Source organism: Sciurus vulgaris (assembly GCF_902686455.1).
Source record: "Sciurus vulgaris genome assembly, chromosome: 5".
NCBI classification, from domain to species: Eukaryota; Metazoa; Chordata; class Mammalia; order Rodentia; family Sciuridae; genus Sciurus; species Sciurus vulgaris.
The window spans coordinates 9,818,183-9,832,678 of NC_136465.1; the positions used below are offsets into that span (position 1 = coordinate 9,818,183).

Consider the following 14,496-nt stretch of genomic DNA (forward strand, 5'->3'; position numbering starts at 1 on the left):
AACACTGTCTTGGGGTGCCGGTTTCTCCTGCCCTGTTGGCCAACTGTTTCTGACAGAACATTGCCAAGGTAGCTGAGGAGATCGTGGCATTTAGCTCTGAGAAATAAACAACTCCCGACAGCTTGGGCAGGAAGGGAGGGACTGTGTGGAAAGATGACCTTTGAGAGGGAGATCAGAAATGCTCTCACATTCTGGAGGGGTCTTGTCAGGACCTCTCTGGCAGCTATTTTCAGCTAACTTGAGAGGAGATGGGAGGTCAGAGCCAGCCCAGGCACTGTGGGTGTGAAGGATGCTCTGGTCACTGTCTACCTGGCTTCTGTGGGCCAAGGTGGCTGGACTCAAGGCAGGGCACAGAGTGGAGATATTGTTTTCTGGCATCCCTGGAGCTCTCTGGAGATGGGTGGGAGGCCTGGGGACGGGTCCTGTTCACTTGGCCCTGGGGCCTGCTGACCGCACAGCCAGAGGCTGACGTCAGATCTGGACGCCCCTCTCCAGGGACTGAGGCTTTTTTCCTGCCTTGAAGAGACTACACCCTGACTGGACCCCAGAGCTCAGACACAAAACTCAGAGCCCAGAGCTTGCACCAAGCTCCAAGATTTCCCTTCTAAGTCCCCCAAATGGTCTCTCTTGGGAGGGTAACAGGAAGGTGAGGGCCTCAACAGAGGCAGGTCATTGACAAGAAGCCGTTCACAACACCAGGAGGAACATGGAGACCCACAGGAGTCACTGACAACGAGACTGAAGGCCATCACCTGTCTTCTCCTTGTCAGAGGCTCAGAAAGCAGGCCTGAGTTCCCACATCAGTAGGCAGGGGCAGCTGAGAACTGAACGTTTGGGCTCCAACTTCCTGATTCAGGGATGAGAACATAGGCTGTGGTCCTGGTCAGCTGGGTCCTGGACAGCAGGGTCTTGGAGAGTGGGGGTGAGCTCCAGAAAATTCCTAGTGACTCCCTCCCTCACTACAAGGTCCAGGTGCCCGCAGAAGGACCTCAGGCTGAGGGGAATATTGCCGTGGTAGGTTCAGGCTGAGGCCTGTTCCTGTCCCCTGGCGGGGCTGCCTTCCCACGGCCTCCGCCGCCTACCCTGCCTCAGGCCACGTCAAAGCCAAGCTATATTCAGACTCCTGCTGTTTCCGAGGCGCTCTGGTCCTGTCCCAGCGGCGTTAACTATATCCCTGAGAGCTGGGCTCTAAGGAGAAGCCCAAGGCTCATCTTTCAGAGAAGCGCGGAAATTCTGACACACACGGTGCCCACTTCGGAAGCTCGCTGAGTCATTCCGCGGGCCCTGGGCAGCGGGAAGGATGCTGTGTGCAGTAGACAGACACCTCCTCCAAAAGCCAGCACTGTACAGGAGCCGCCAACCCGGCTGCCTCTGGAGACCCAGCCGAGGCTGGGGAACCTTCAGGGACGCCTCCAGTGACACCTTTAGCGTAAAAACTTTAAGCTCCAGCAGGTGGGGATGTTACTGCACTAAAGGTACAGAAACAGGATGGACACCCCCATGGCCGTGGCCCTTTGAGGAGGACATTACAGAGAAAATCTCTAGGGACCTGTGTTTTGAGTCAATACTGTAATATTTTTCAGAACATAAGTCTTGCCGTTGTTTACCCGTGTTTTGATCTGGAGTCATGGGATTTTAGGGTTTGGATGAGCTTCAGATCGGTTCCTTTCCCTCCAACAGCCCCACCCCTCCAGTTCACTGAACAGAGACCAAGAACAGAGAGGTGGAGGGACACAAGGTCACCACCAAATCAAGTCTAGAATCCAGATTTCTCGAGGCTGCTTGATGATTTTTGTTGTTGTGTTCTGGTTTTTTGTTGTTGTTGTTGTTTGTTTTATCAGGCAAGGGTGATACTTCAGTCATTGCATTAGATGTTTGGCTTTTGGAAGTTTGGCCAGGGGAAAAAAGTTCCACATTTGCATCTCAAGAGAGAAGGACATTTGTTTTATTCTCGTATATGGTCTGTTGGAAGGAAAAATAAACAGTGTTTTCGTAGCGAAGGAGTCGGTAAAAGATTCAATTTTGTTTAAGTCCCAGGGCATGAATTTAAAGCAGGATATAAGTTCAGGTTGTTTAAAAAACTTTTCTCCATTTGAGTTCACATGGAAAAAAATAGGCAGCATGACACGGGGTGAATTCTAAGCCAGTGTTTGTTGACAGTTATCACTGGAAGCTCAGAAAATCTTAAAGATGTTGTATACTTTCCATATTTAGGAAAATTTGGAGGCAGGATCCCAGTGGCAACCAGCATGCAGTGTCATTCAAAATACATGATCAGGGGAGGGGTTTCTGAACAGTTTCCCCTTAGCTGTTGTTTCTATCTCTGTTTTAGAATATAAGAGACAAAGAGAGTCTTGGAGTCTAGGAACTCCCTTCCTCCCATCTCCATGTCCTGGGGGAGTCCTTTAGGATGATGTCTCTGTGACAGTTGGCCTTATCAAAGGCCTGGAGAGACGGAGCTATTGCATCCTTTATGAAAAAGTAATATTTCTTTATTAAACACACATACAATCTTTTTTTGATTTTTTTTTTTTTTTTTTTTTTTAGTTGTTGATGGACCTTTATTTTCTTTCTTTCTTTATATGCGGTGCTGAGAATCGAACCCAGTGCCTCACACATGCTAGGCAAGCGCTCTACCACTGAGCCACAACCCCAGCCCACACATATCCTATCTTCATTTCTTATATAACATGAACATCCAAGCAGCAATATGATTTAAGAGTAAATCAGTCTTTTAAGAAAACTGAACTGCAGCTGGGCATGGTGGCTCATGTCTATAATCCCAGTGACTCAGGAGGCTGAGGCAGGAGAATCACAAGTTCAAGGCCAGCCTCTGCAATTTAGCAAGGCCCTAAGCAACTTAGTGAGACCCTGTCTCAAAAGTGGGGGAAGGCAGTTGGCACTGGGGATGCGGCTCAATGGTTAAGTGCCCCTGGGTTCAATCCCTGGTACCAAAAAGAAAAAAAAGAAAAAAGAAACATAAACCTGCTCCCATACTACTCATATGTGTGTGCCTTGTCGGGTGAGAAGCAGGTTCTGCACACTTTAGATCACTTAGCTCTCAGGGATATAATCCTCAGGAGGCATGTTATGCGCACCATAGGGAGAAAAGGCTGAGGGTAGAGAGGATAAGGGATCTTCTGGGGGTCCCCAGAGTTCACACGGGACAGAGCTAGGACACCAGTCGAGTCTGTCTGGCCTGGAATCCACACGCTTACCCCTCTGCTACCCTCTTTACTTACCTTTTGTTCAGCCAGGGGTCCTCATGGGTCTCTCTGTCTGTCCCGAGTGGTTTAGAATGAAGGTGCTAATTTCCCCTTAGCTGTTCTCTTACTTTACTTTCCAGGTTGTCTTCTCTGTGTTGAGTTTGCTCTTCTTTAGTCTCGGCCGCCCTGCCCTGTGGCTCTGAGCTGGCCCAAGCAGACTCCTACAGAGTGGGCTCTGCCTCTGCCAGCAAAGCCTTCCACCCCATCAGCCTTTCACTAGCTTCCTGGTTGTGTAGCAATGGATGATGAGGCACCTGCGCATAGCTGGCAGTGTGTATTTGCTGGTGCCTTTGTTCAGTTTTATCATTCATTCATTCATTCCCCTTGTCCTTATAGTATCTGGTAAATGCTCAGTAGATGCACAAAAGTACACATGGAAATGTGAAAGGGTTTTTCAAATGATTCCTTCCCAAAGTTTATGTCTGTCTAGTAACTGAAAATGGGAAGGGACAAAAAATTCACCCAGGAAAATTGTCCTGAGGCAAAAACTGAAACAGAATGGGAGACACCAGAGAGAAAAAGAAGCACAAGGAAGCGGCCAATGTGGGATTGCCCGAAATGAGATGAAACTGGGGAAAGCAGGGGCAGAGCTAGTGGTGGAAAGGAGCAGAGGTCGGAGAGATTGCATGGGGTGCCCTCTTACTTCTGTCATAAAGATGGATGTGTGGATGAAAGCAGGAATCTGGGGAAGAGAGCCTTGGTTCATTCATTTCTTTGGCAAACTTTTGTGAGCAGATGCTATGTACCAGGGCCTCGCTAAGGGCTGGGCAACTCAAGTCTAGCCGTGAGAAAGACTCTTTGCAATTGCAGTGCAGGGTGGGGAGGGTGATGGTAGAGGAAGCGACAGTCAGGGAGGGGTCTTTGGCTCAAGGCCTGAGGAGAAGGTTTGTGTCCAATAGGCTGCTGGAAGGTAAAGGCATCCCAGGTGCAGAGACTGTGAGGGAAACAGGAAGTGTTCTCTGAGAGGCCCGCATGGTTTGGAATGGCAGGAGTTTGGAATGTAAGAACAAGACCTGGGGCGAAAGGCATGAGTGAATCCCTGTGGGCCTGACAGGGGTCAGGGGGCTGAGCATGGCCTTGTGGGTCCTGGGAGGCCACCAGCAGGCTGAACACAGGCAGGTGGCTGTGAGGACCTTACAAGCACCTCGTCATCCCTGGTGGCCCTCCATACCCACCAAGGCCTGGCACGGTAGGCAGGCCCTTCCTCCTGGGGACAGCCCCTACTCCAGTCCAGGTTGCTCTTCTGCTCCAGCTCCTCCTCCCGCTTCAGCAAGTTCTGTTTGTCAGAACCATATCTCCAGAAAACGAGAGGCAACTCCACGGGGCTCTGCAGGAGCCGCTTGCCCCGTGGAGTCGCTCGGGGGAAAATGCCCAAGCTCCTTCACGCGGTGCTCTGCCTGCGGTTCTTCCCACCGCCACTCTGCGCCCGTGGGAAGTCCTGTGATTCAGTTCCACTCTGTCTACCTGGAGTTAGCACAGATCCTGTGGGTTGGGTGCTCAACCCCACAGGGCTGCCTCCACTTGCCAGTCCAAGCCTCCAGAACCACTGGCCAGCCAGCTGCAAATTAGGGGTTCCCACAATCCCCTCCTTGGGTACCATCACTTGCTAGAATGGCTCACAGAGCTCAGGGACAGAGAGAGGTTTACTGGGTTCTTACAAGGGCTGCAACTCAGGAGGAGCCGCAGGGAAGCAGCATATAGGATGAGGTGAGGTGGGTCACCACCAGTCCCGCTCCCCCACGCGTCGGGCCACCCGGAAGCTCTGAGAACCCTGACCGTTGGGCTTTTATGGAGGCTTCGTTACACCGGCAAGACTGATTACATCACCTTCTCCCCTTCCTGGAGGTTAGGGGACAGGGCAGGGCAGAGGAGTGGCTGGAAGTGCCAACCTGCTCATTGGTCGGTTCCACTGGCAAGCAGCACCCCCACTTCCTTAGGAGCTTTCCAGAGTCACCTCATCAACAGCACAGATGTGGTTGAAAGGGGCTTTTATGAATACCAGAGATGCCCCCGTGCTGTTCCAGGAGCCAGGGACAAAAGACAAATACCACGAAAGGCGTTTCTGTCTCACCACTGACACCTCAGTTTTAGGGGCATTTCTCATGATCACAATAGGACAGTAGCAAGCTGAGCTCCAAGTCCTTTTCTGACCCACTGGCGGGTGTCCCTGAGGCCAGTCCCTTAACCTCTCTGACCACAGTTTCATCCCCCCGCCTTATTCTGTGCTGTGGTGGGACCTGGCCTTTCAGATCTTCTAGATTACCAGGATCCTATCTTAACCCTCCCCAAACTAATTCAGTTGCTCTTCCTGAAAGCTTCTGGTCACCCCTTCCAGGAGAGCTTCCGATTGCTGTGCGCAGAAAACAGTTCCGTTCCGATGAATCCCTGGTGTTCTTTGATTTGGTGGCTTCCTGTGAACTCAGGAGGGCTTGGAAGCATTGAAGGTCTAACTCTGTTAAGAGGCCAGGTGGACAAATGAGGGAGTGTGGGAGAAGCTTCCCAAGAGGCAGAAATTGCTGAACTAGTCAAATTACTCTCCTTTTTTCCCCTCCCAGTACTAGGGATTGAACTCACGCATGCTCGGCGAGCCCTCTACCCCGGAGCTACAGCCCCAGTCCTCCATTCATCTCTTACAAATGATATGTTCAGCATCTCTGGCCAGAGGAAGAGAGACCAGGGCTGGGGCCTGTGCCCAGGGGAGGGACCAGTGCTAAAGCCAGGAGGAATGAAGCCCTGCTTGGGAACGAGCAGTGTCCAGAGGTCATTAACCCATCCACTAATATTTGTCTTCTAAATATATGCTAAGTGAAAACAGGAACCAAAGGCCGAAGTCAAGAAGAATTGCTAGTTGGAAAATAAATAAATAAACAAGCCTGTGTTTGGAGCCTATGTTCCCAGTTCGCTGCCAGGTGTAGACGGGGGACCTGGGAGGGTTCGCATGGAGACTTTGTGCTTGCTACTCTCTCCAGCCCCTGTTCTTTCTAGGGGGGTGAGCAAGACCAGCCTGCCCACACTCTGCTCTTCTCTGCAGCCCTTCCTTCCATTGGGGCCCTGCAGGCAGCTCCCCAGGTTGGGCCTGCCCACTTCCTCAGCAAACAGGCAGTGGTTTCTGGGGCCTGCCCCCCAGAAAACTCTATTAGTAATACAAACTTCCAGCCGAAGGTGAGCACAGAATTTTCTATAAAAACAGTGCCTTGAAACCCCCAAAGAACTGAGCTTTGGGTCTTTCATGTGGGTTTTATACCAAGTGAGAGTTAAGTTGAAACAAAGTTGAGACATACATTAAAACTAGGAATGGTTGAGCTGTTTATTTGGAAAACATTTCAAATAAACTTGGGAGTTGTTCTGTTTGCCCACCACCCTGAGCTTTCTCCCGTGGTGATGTTGGGAGGTAAGGCATGTGTGGGCTGCCAATGAACCTGTGTGTCCCTTAACTTCACAGCCTCATGTCCCTGCCTGTCCTTAGACACAGAAAACACCCTTGGAGGGTATTTGGGACCAACTTTAGTGGACTTCCCTACCCCAGAGCTGGATTTCAGTCTGTTTTCTTCAGGGAGCTGTTTGTAGAATTTAGATGGAAGAAAGAGAAGTGAGAGAGAGGAAGCCATAGCCTCCTGGGGAGGTCTCGCGGGCGCTGTGGTAGGAGAGCTGGGAGGGATTCGCGGCTTCCTCGCTGACTCAGGAGCTGGGAGGGTCGCTTGCCGCAATGCCCCAAACCCACCACAGGCCTCCCTCAGGATCGCATGGAGCTCAACGTGGCCAAGACCCAACCGTCAGTCACTGAGCAACTCTTGGTCTCGTGTCATGTCTCCTGTGACAGAGCAGGAAGCCACTGAGAGGTTAGATCCGGCCCAGGGTCATGGAGTTGGAAAGCTCCCAGCCTGGCTCTCCCTTGGTCTCTGCCTTTGAAACTCGGCAGTATGGGCTGGGGAGCATCCTAACAGGGGGGTCCTGGAACCCAGAGAGTAGAACTGAGACGGGCAGGTCAGTGGGAGCCAGAGCAGAGGAAAGTAAGAGCCCTCCCAGGAGAGGCCACTAGGCCTGGGCGTGGGGCCTGGAGGTTGGAGCAGCGTGCCCATGAAGTCTTCGCCAGGGAGCAGGGAGGCCTCCCGGTTGCCAGCTAGGACAGTTCCAGGCCTGCATAGGGAAGTGGGGCATCACTTCTCTCTGGGCTCTCCGGCGTTTCTTTTCAGTCCTAAATGCCTGTTGACTCTCTGACTCCTCACTGCCCTTTGAGAGGCGCAGTAAGAAAGGTAAGAGAAGGGCTCGCCAGTCTGCCCAGGCCCCTGCAGAAAATTCCTGCAAATCCAGCTCCCAGCTGGCCTTCTGGGCCTGTGTTCCCCTCCCACTGCCATGGGGGTGCCAGTCCTGGGCTGGCAGGGAAATCTACTCATTCATTCTGAGCACCTGCTATCAGAGAGCCACGCTCCCAGTCTCCAGAGAGCACGCCCCAGAGCTGGGAGATGGGCAGGAGGCAACAGAGGTGCCTGAGGAGATATCTCTGTTGCTCCTACCCAGCCAAGTCCCGAGCACCCCGTGTGACTCCAGAGACACAGCACGGTGGAGAGCCAGGTGTGGTCACATTATCATGTGACTTGGAGAAAGTCAATTACCTTCTCTGAGCCTCAGCTTCCGCTGCTGTACAATAGGACAGTGGCAACAGACCACTATGGAGGAAGGCTGCACAAATCTGTTGAGACTTCCGATAAAGACAGTCTGAAGGGCCGCCAGTCCCACGTTAAGTTCCGAGCAGATTACTCTGGAGGAACAGCGTTTTCTAAAGCACACCCACAGGCCAGGACACAGTTGGAAAGCCATGCCCTCCGGGAGAGCAGACAGGATGAGCTGTGCCTTCTTTTGCTTTGGGGATGGCTCCTGTCCTCCCATATGGATCACATTTCCTGTTGAGAAGTGTCACCCCAGCCTGGGGAAGGTGGGGCTGCAGGCCCTCCTGCTGCAGGCCTGCTGGGGGCATGGGGAGTTCTTCCTTTACCAAGGAATGAAAGTTCAGCTTCCTTAATGGGCAGATGGTCCCGATTATCCCTGGAGCCCTGCTCTGCAGCTGCAGAGACGCAGGGCCTCTTTTCCCAGCCCCATGTTTATTTCTGTTCTCCACAAACTCCCTTCTTTCCTCTTGTTTTGCTTTGGCAGGGGACTGCAAGGCAGGAAAAGCAAACATCCAGGGGCCTGGCTAGTCCACGCAAGTTGGGCTACTCCTCCTCTCCTTCCTCTAGATGCCCAGTTCCCTGGGCTCCGGGGCCCTCCTCATGCGCAGCCAGGCAGGTTCTGGGGCCTTTCGTGAACCTTACGTCTTAGAGTCCTGCAGGGCAGGGCGGTGTGTGACCCACTACATAGCAGTGTAATATTCCTACAGGCAGGGAGCACAGGCAAGGAAAGCTGTCCCAGAGCAGGTGACACCTACGTGCCTTACAGGACCAGACAACTAGTGAGCTGTGTAGCCCCAGCTCAACCCCAGATTTACCCTCTCTGACAGTGCCCTGGCTGTGCACAAAGTCTGCCCACAAAACACATCCCAAACTGTTCAAAGCTGTCTGCTGCACTTCCCAGGTGAACCCTATGTGCAGTCAGGCTGAGAACCACACCTCCAAGACTCACTCCCTTAAGCCCAACGACAGGAAATGCTTCACACCCCACAGGGCTTTTGAGAGACAGATATAAAGTGCTTTGCATTTGCTGAGGGTTCTTTCAATATTTGCCTGAAGTGTTCAGCTGAGAGTTGGCCTCTGCTCTTCAGTCTGACTCTACCCTGTAGCAGCTGTGTGACCCAGAGCAAATCACTTGACTCTTCTGGGCCTGTTTCCTCTTTGGTTAAAAGAGAGCTCTAATAACTTATTAATAAGTTATTATTTGAGAAGCTGTTGAGAAGACTAGTGAGAAAACGCACGTGTGGAGCTCTCCACAGGGCCTGCCATGCCGGGGAATGGCAGGCAGACATCAGTTCCCTTCACCCTTCAAGCTTGACTTGCAGCCTCTCCCGAGAGTGTTTGCCACCTGGCTTTACTGTACTTGGCCTCGGGGGTGACTCTGAGCCAGGTGTGGACAGGTTCTGCGGACAGCAGGGCGTTCCAAGGCTACCCTGACCGGGTCCGAGAGATGTTAGTCCCGAATCTGCTGAGGGGCTCAGCAGAGAGGCCGCTTGCTCGGTTGTCCTAGAAGAGGAAGATATCTTACATCTCGCTCCGCAATCACAACTGCAAAACCCAAAGCATGGAGTGTCAATAAGGTGAGAAATAATCGGATAAAAAACCCCAGACACATCCAGAGATGCCAGTGCCCAGTAAATGAAACCAGATGCTCAGTTTAAATATCCTGGAATGAATCCCCCAGAGATACCACGAGTCGCCTTCCATTCCCAGCGCAGGATGAGCAGCTGTGCCGGGCACACAGGGAGGGAGGCCCCCTGTTGGAAGTGGGGGGGAGGCTCAAGGTCAACCCCAGACGGCTTCGCTCTGGCTCAGGGATTCGGAGCAGGGAGTCTGGAGTGAGACCCAGCCTCCTTTGTTTGGACCCCCACTTTTCTGCTTTTCCTATGCACGTATTTCACAAAGCAGCGAGAGCAAAGAAGCATTTGCCTGGGAGGAGAGTCCGCACACATCAAGAGATTTATAAGATCTGTGCCGGGAGCCCAAGAGTGGCCTCGGCCCGCGTGTGGAATTCGGGGACCGTTCCAGAGCTGCCTTGCTTAACGAATTGCATCCAGTTTGCATTAGTGTGCAGAAAGTTGCTGACAGCAGGAGCCAGGCTTCTGCTGGATGCCCTTGTCCCCCTTCCCAAGGACGCTAAGAAGCCAGGAGCTGTGTGCCTTGGGGAGCAGAGAGGAAGTGAGGCGGAGACTAATCCAATCCAGGAATGGGCCCCTGGTTCCTGTTCCTAATGGGGCACAGTCGCTCCTGTCCAGATCTGATCCCTATCCCTCCTCCGGCCGTGTCCAGGCTGTCCTGGGCCGTGTGGGGAGACTGCTCACCGCTAACCCGTGCGCTGCTGGGTGGACAGCTGGAGCCGGGGTGGGAGCTCGCAGTGACAGGGCCCACCATGTGCAAGACTCAGAGCGCGTGTTCCTGCCACCTCTCCACACTTGCCGAGAGGTTTGGTGTCCAGAGATGGCTTTGGCCAGGTGGAGCTGGTATTCCAGCCCTCCTAAGCCCAGAAGCAGCCTCCCTCCACCTGCCCAGGGTTTCTCCCCACAGGGGTCACCGCCACTGTCAGACTCCATGAACTCACTGACCCCCGGGCCGCAGAGGCAGCCTGCCAGTCAGCCCTTGGGTGTGTGGCATTCATGGGTGCTCTCTGCGGGCTGTTCTAATAGCAAGGACTGGGTGTCTTCAAGAATAGGGCCTGGGAGGACTCGGGAGCCCGGATCCATCATACAGGTGGGCCTTGCTGAGCCTGGAATGAGATGGTCCTTCAGAATCCAAGGTCATCTGAGCAGCCACCACCCTGGGAGATCAGCCTGTCACTCCAGGGTCTCATCTCAGACATAGCCTGTGGACTCTGCATCCCTGCCCATTAGCATTTAATCAGCAGCAACAATTGCTGAAGGGAAAAGAATCCAGTGCGAACTGACCTCTACCTCAGTTTACACAGAGGTGATGACAAACCAGGGAGACCAGTAGAGTGGGAAGTGAAAAGTGACAAAAACAGCAAGGGGATCGTCCCACAGGAAGCCACCTGGTGTGGCTACTGGCGTTTCCCTAGCTGTGGTCCTGCCGTCCACAGAGCCTGGGACTGGGGCCTTGGGCTCGCACGCTGACTGGAAACAACAGTAGGTCTTCGGGCAGCCTTGACCTCTCGGGCAGGCACTGTAAGTGGGCTGGGATGATCCTAAGATGGGCCTTTTTTTTTTTTTTTTAATTTATTTTTTTGCGGTACTGGGGATCGAACTCAGGGTCTTGTGCTTGTGAAGCAAGCACTCTACCAGCTGAGCTATCTCTCCAGCCCTCTAAGATGGGCCTTGAACTGTTAGGGAAAGGTCAGTGTCTCGCTCAAGTCTTTATAGACCCAGGCTGAGGCCCAGGTGAGAGGAGGACGTGGAGCTGACTGGATTGGGGCCAGGAGAGAATTTTGTCATTGATTCCTCGAGTCATGGCAGCGAAGGAATGAGGACGAGACAGCGTCTCCATGTCTCCAGGACTCCAAAGAACGTGCTAGACCGACCCTGTCCCTCTCCCTCCTGGGCTCTCTGCTCTCCTCACCACCCCACTCTACGGGCCTGCAGGGCTTCCCAGGGTAGTCTGGGATTCCCCCAGCATTTTGTGTTCAAGGGAAAGACAGGGTCATAGGCCCTGTGTTCCTTTCAGTCAGGCGCTGAAAGTTAAGCAGAACCAGGGAGGGAATCGGGGATGCCTGAGTCAGCTCTTGAAATTGCCTTGTGTGCTCGGCTCTTGTGCTCTTGTGTGAAAGGATTTCGAGCAAGACACGAGACTTAGGATAGCAAAGCTTATTAGAAGAGGAAAAGGACGCTCTCAAGGGAGAGAGTAGATCCTCTCAGAGAGGAGAGGGACAACTCGCTTCTTTGAGTTCCAGCTTTCATTGGGGGCAGAAGTGAGATAGTCAGAAACTTCCACCAAGTGTCCCATCTCAGCTCTGGATTGACAGACTGCATGAGCCAACAACCTGAAGACAACTCTTGGTCTTCTTGGCCTGGCTGACAGCTCCTGATTGGAACTGATTTTGCAGAATTTATGGTCGGAGGGCTCCGGTCTTATCCATCCTGCTTTCAGATCTGGGAATCTCTGGTTCCATGTATAGAATCTTGTAGTCAGCCTGTTCTCCACTATGACTAAAAGACCTGACAATAACAATTTTCAGGAGGAAAAGTTTATTTGGGGGCTCACGGTTTCAGAGGTCTTGGTCCGTAAACAGCTGGCTCCATTCCTTGGAGTTCCAGGTAAGGTGGAACATCATGGCAGAGAGTGTGGTAGAGAGAAGCAGCTCACATGATGATCAAGAAGCAGAGAGAGAGAGACTCCACTCACCAGATACAAAATATCTACCCCACTGGCACACCCCCAACACCCACCTCCTCCAGCCACACCCTATCCACCTTCAGTTACCACCCAGTTAATCCCATCAGGGGGATAATTCACTGATTGGGTTAAGACTCTCACAACCCAATCGCTTCTCTTCTGAACCTTCTTGGCATTGTCTCACAGTGAGCTTTTGGGGGACACCTCACATCCAGACCATAACAGATCTTGCTTAAGATGTCTTCACAGTGAGGTCCTTCGAGCAAACATACCCTCGCCCTTTTGGTTCTTACCCTGAATTTATCTACCTTCCTCCTGTTGTAGGAGGAATGGTTATAGGGTTAAGATCAGGCAAGGGTCCTGAAATAGCCATCTTGTCAGACCTTGCGGCACCACTGCAGCAGGGCTGCTGAGGAACTGGTTTGCTCTCCACTAAGTACTTTCTTAAACTCCTGACCCACTACTCATGTCTAACCGCTCCCTCGCCCAGAGGCATCCGGAGGGCATTCCAATGGAGCCCGTTAACAAAGGCTGACGTCCATCCGCCCAGCTGCCCCATCCCACCTCATCATCAAACACGCTCTGAGTGCTTTCAACTAACCAGGTGTCTTGCCAAGCACTGAGGGCTGTGGACAAGGAAGACATGACCTCCCTTCCCAAGGGAAGACCAGCTATGCGTGTGGACCCCAGCAGGTGCACAGCGTCCCTGGGCCTCCCTCCAACAGAGCCCTCTCCACTCCTGGCCTCTTGGGGGAACCACACACCCGCTTCTCTTGGCATGATGGCTTCGGCTGAGAGTGGCTGGCATCAAAGGAGTCAGTGGTCTGGGAAGGGAGGGCTCTGGCCTCCCGGTAACAGCTGGTCACTTTCTGTCTCTCAACCTTCATTTCTTCTCTAAATGAGACGTTTGGCCTGGAAGTCCTTGAATTCTCTGGCAGTTTTGACATTTTGTGGTCATCTCCTTCTGTGAGTCCAGGAAAAAGATAATACTGATTTGTCCTTATGTCCTTAGTGCCCAGTGCAACCCTGGATGGTGGTAGGGAGTCTGAAAGTGCATCTGCATGGGTAAAAACATGAACAATGGGAAAAAACAAACAAACAAGCATCTACTTCAATAAACTGTAGATAAAAGGGTTAGATAGATGAGGTACCGTTAGTGCCTAATCTGTGTATAGGAATAGAATCACCCTGGGCTTTCTTCAAAAGCCAAGCCTGCTTTATCCTTCCCCAATCTGGAATTATCAACGTGTTCATATTGAAATGCAAACTCAGAGGTAACCATGCTTCCCTGTCACCACGGTCCGCCCGTGAGACTCAGGAGGAGCCATGGGTTTTTATGAATTTTGCACAGAAGCATTACTGCTCCAGGGTTGAAAAATCGTTTTTCATGTAACTTCTCCACCAGAGCTGTAAATCAAATCAAAGTCATGAATCTCAGTCGAAGTTGAGAAGCAAATGAGTGACCCCTGCTCAGAGATCCCAGGAAGGGTGAAGGACTGTGGGAGAGAAGGGAGGGTATGGATGGAGAACTGGCCCAAGGGTCAAGGGTCAAATTCAGGCCCCAACTCTTCTACTCACTGTGGGGTGACCTTGGGTAAGACTTGTCACCTCTGGGTTGCCTTGTGTGTCACAGGAAGACTTCAGACTACGTCATCTCCAAGCCTCTGCCAGTTGGCAAATTCTATGCTTCTTCGTCATCTGTGATGATTGGAAAAGCCCAAAGATTGTGTCACAATTAACTAAAATAGCTCCACACACTCCGCAATGGGACAGCTGTAGCCTACAACTAAGTTAATGCAAGTCGTTTCCAGAGGTGTCCTCAGAAGGCAAGACCCTCCTGGTTCTTCTCCATGACTTGCCTCCGTGTGTCTCATCCTCACCCTCTTTGCTGGATAACCAAGTCAGGATGTGGGAAACCGGGGCCCTGTGGCAGGAAGGTGGATGTAGGCCGTGGGGCTGGCCCCAGGAGAAGCCTGGGTAATGGCAGGGTTGGTTCAGCAGGCTGAGGATAGGAGGCCAGTTTCATGGGCTGGGGCTGCAGCCAGGCAGAAAGCCTCAAGCGGAGGTTAGAACCACTGATACCCTAAGAACACGTGGGGCAGGGATTGATGACTCCTTTGATTCTCAGAGACAGGAGCCTGCGCCCTGTCCTGGGGTCCCCTCATCAGTTTCCTCCTCTGGGTCACACAGCAAGACCAAGCAATGATGATTCTGGGCTGAGCCTGGGACTGACAGCACTTTTC

General features: G+C 52.4%; 1 protein-coding gene across 1 annotated transcript in view; it reads left to right on the forward strand.

The window, feature by feature from the left end:
• Positions 1–14,496, forward strand: part of SCARA5 (scavenger receptor class A member 5) — a 106,632-nt gene that overhangs the window by 76,664 nt on the left and 15,472 nt on the right. The gene's annotated exons all lie outside the window — the stretch shown is intronic.